Source organism: Erinaceus europaeus, chromosome 2 (assembly GCF_950295315.1).
Source record: "Erinaceus europaeus chromosome 2, mEriEur2.1, whole genome shotgun sequence".
Taxonomy (NCBI): Eukaryota; Metazoa; Chordata; class Mammalia; order Eulipotyphla; family Erinaceidae; genus Erinaceus; species Erinaceus europaeus.
This window is the reverse complement of record NC_080163.1, coordinates 17,093,333-17,096,615: the sequence shown is the minus strand read 5'-3', so window position 1 is coordinate 17,096,615 and position 3,283 is coordinate 17,093,333.

Here is a 3,283-nt window from a genome sequence, read left to right as displayed (position 1 = left end):
AGAAAGAAATAGGGGCCAGGCAGTGATGCATCGAGTTGAGCACACATGATACCATGTGCAAGGAAAAAAAATGCCCTCCAGGAGTGATGGATTTCCCTTTGTCCTATTAAAAAAAAAAGTAAAGGGGAGGGGAGGGAGAGGGAGGGGAAGGGATGGAAGGGGAGGGAAGGGGAAGGGAAGGGATAGAAGGGGAGGAAAAGAAAACAAAAGAAGGTAAAAGAAGATTGCCAGGAGCACAATAATAGACTCTACCACTCTCTGCTGAATTTCTTTCTCCCCAGGTTCCGTGAAATCTCCTCTCAGTTACTAAAAATGAATCTCTGCTCTCAATATCCCCCCCTCCATCTTTGTGCATTTTCTGATGAGGATGGAGAGGTATCTCATTTGCAAACGAAATGCCTGTAGCAAAGCTGTCTGTCTTCATGGGGGGGGGGGGGGAAGACCTCAGCGTTCCTCGAGGACATCTTACAGTGAGTCAGGGGAACAGATTTTGAACTTTCACTGTGCAGGAGCTGACACTTGCTGTTCCAGAACAGCTGATGAACGAGGAGACAGAGAGCACAAGAGTCCTTTGAATAGGCTGCCCTCTCTTCTTTCATCTCAATGGAAACCACCTGCCCCTTCTGCGGAGCCTGTACCCCACCAGACCCAAACAGGAGCTTACAGGAAGCTCTCATCTGAGGCGTGTGTTCTCCATCGTTTTATCGAACAGGCCATGGCCGGTGCGCCGCTATGTTCCATCGCTGGGGAGCCAGAGACAACCCGAACTGCCCCTGCGGCTCCAGACAGACTGTGACCCACATAGTCAACGACTGCCACCTCTCCAGATTCAAAGGAGGTCTCGAAACTTTACATCAGGCTCAACCTGACGCTGTTGACTGGCTACGGAAGAAGGGCAAACGCTAGAAGAAGAAATTGAGAAGGGGGGGGTGGTGTTTAATGGTTTCTAGCACAGTTGTTGACACATGGGCACAATTTCTGATCTTGCTATGGTAAGTGTCTGCAAAACACTCACATCAACAACCTTAGGTCATTTCCACCATCAGGCACCAGGAACCCAAAGCTTCCCCCACCCCACCCCCGGCCCCCAGCCCCCTGCTCTTCCTTCCTTTCCCAGAGTGTTTTGCTTTGGTGCATTTGAGTCATTTTTCTGGGTTTGTCTTATTTATTATTTATTTTTAATTTCTTTATTGGGGGAGTAATGGTTTACAGTTGACAGCAAAATCCAAGAGTTTGTACATGCAGAACATTTCCCAGTTGTCCCCAAAATAATATAACCCCTACTAGGTCCACCTCCATCATGTTCCAGCACCTGAAACCCCCCCCCCACACACACACACACCAGAGTCTTTTACTTTGGTTCAATCCACCAACTCCAGTCCAAGTTCTGCTTAGTGTTTTCTCTTCTGGTCTTGTTTTTCAACAAGATCATCCCATATTCATCCTTCTGTTTCTGACTTATCTCACTTAACATGATTCCTTCAAGCTCCATCCAAGATGAGGTGAAGAAGGTGAAATCACCATTTTTAATAGCTGAGTAGTATTCCATTGTGTAGATAGATCACAACTTGTCATCTGTTGTTGGACACCTGAGTTGCTTCCAGGTTTTGCCTATTACAAATTGTGCTGCTGTGAACATAGGTCTACACAAATCTTTTTGGATGGTTATGTTGGCTTCCTTAGGATATATCTGAGGAGAGGAATTGCAGGGTCATAGGAAAGGTCCACTTCTAGTCATCTGAGAATTCTCTAGACGCTCTCCACAAGGCTTGGACCAGTTGACATTCCCAGAAGCAGTGCAGGAGGGTTCCTTTGTCTCCACAACCTCTCCAGCATTTGTTGCTGCTACCTGTTTAGGTTCATTTTAGTAGCATTAAGTACCTTCACTGTCTTCTCCTGCCTCTACATTTCAGCTTCCTCCCTACATCCATCTGGAAAGAGAAAACGAGAGATATTATATCCCTCCTCCCCAACCCACCCATACCCCTTGGTGTATATATATATGTGTGTATATATATATACATATATATATGTGTATATATATATATATATCATATTTTATATTTTATTATTTTATTGAATGGAGACAGAGAGAAATGATGGGGGGAACAGAGATGGAGAGAGACAGTGAGTTACCTGCAGTACTGCTTCACTGCTTGTGAAACTTCCCCTTTGCAGGCGAGGAGTAGGGGCTTCATGCGGGCAAGCCCTTGAGTTGGTAATATGTATCTTCTACCAGGTGCACCACTGCCCAGCCTCTAAGCACATCTTTCTACAATTAAAAAAAAATACACTTATTTATGTGGTATTGAGGACCGATCCCAGGGTCTCATGCATCCAGGTAAATGAATGCTCAGTTGTCTACTACTTCTTCTACTTTTTATTTTTAGGTTTTAAACCTTTTTATTTGCATATTAAAAATTTGTGTATTCCAAGGGGTCTGACCAGTCCCAGTCAGCAATTGGGTGCTGAAGCTGATGAGGTGAAGGGTTGGTCATGAGCAAGATACAAGCATATTCTCAGAATATTTTCCCACAATATTGAACCTATGGGGAAAGGATGGCTTTCAGATGACAAAAGACAGACAACACTGAGATCAGGGTTACTTATCATGGGGACAGTCCTACCAAGGTTTCTGACCTAAGTTTGGTTCTAAAGGTAAATCAGATACCACATTCATGGGCATCCAATAGAAATAAGGCTTGTCCTCTTCAGAATTATGGAAACATGAAACACATGAAACACAGAAAGAAGACTGCAGAGATACAAAAAAAAAAGTGTATTCCAATAATTAAAATCATTGAACAAAAAAAGACACTGATTAAACTGCATTTTATTTTATTTTTTTATGGTTTTTAGAAAGATTTTATTTATTTATTCATGAAGAAGATAGGAGGAGAGAGCAAAAGAGCCAGACATCACTCTATCTCTGGTAAATGTGCTGCCGGGGACTTCATGCTTGAAAGTCCATTGCTTTATCTGCTGCGCCACTTCCCACACCACTTAAACTGCACTGTATAACCAGCAGGCCACCTTAGACCAACTTGGCTTTTGACTCTAGATTTCACTGTCTCCACCCAGCTTCCTCCTCCACCAACATGCAAGATCTTTCTCTTCCCTGCCAGCTAGGCAGTGGGAGAGGCAGCTCAGCGGCCATTTGTTGTCAGTAGTTCTTGAATGTGAAAAGGGGCCGTACAGTCATTAAAACTTGCTCCCATGTCTTTGCCTCTTGCAAAGTTAAAGTTAAGAAGTAAAATAAGAAGGCAGTGCTTGTGAGATGTAC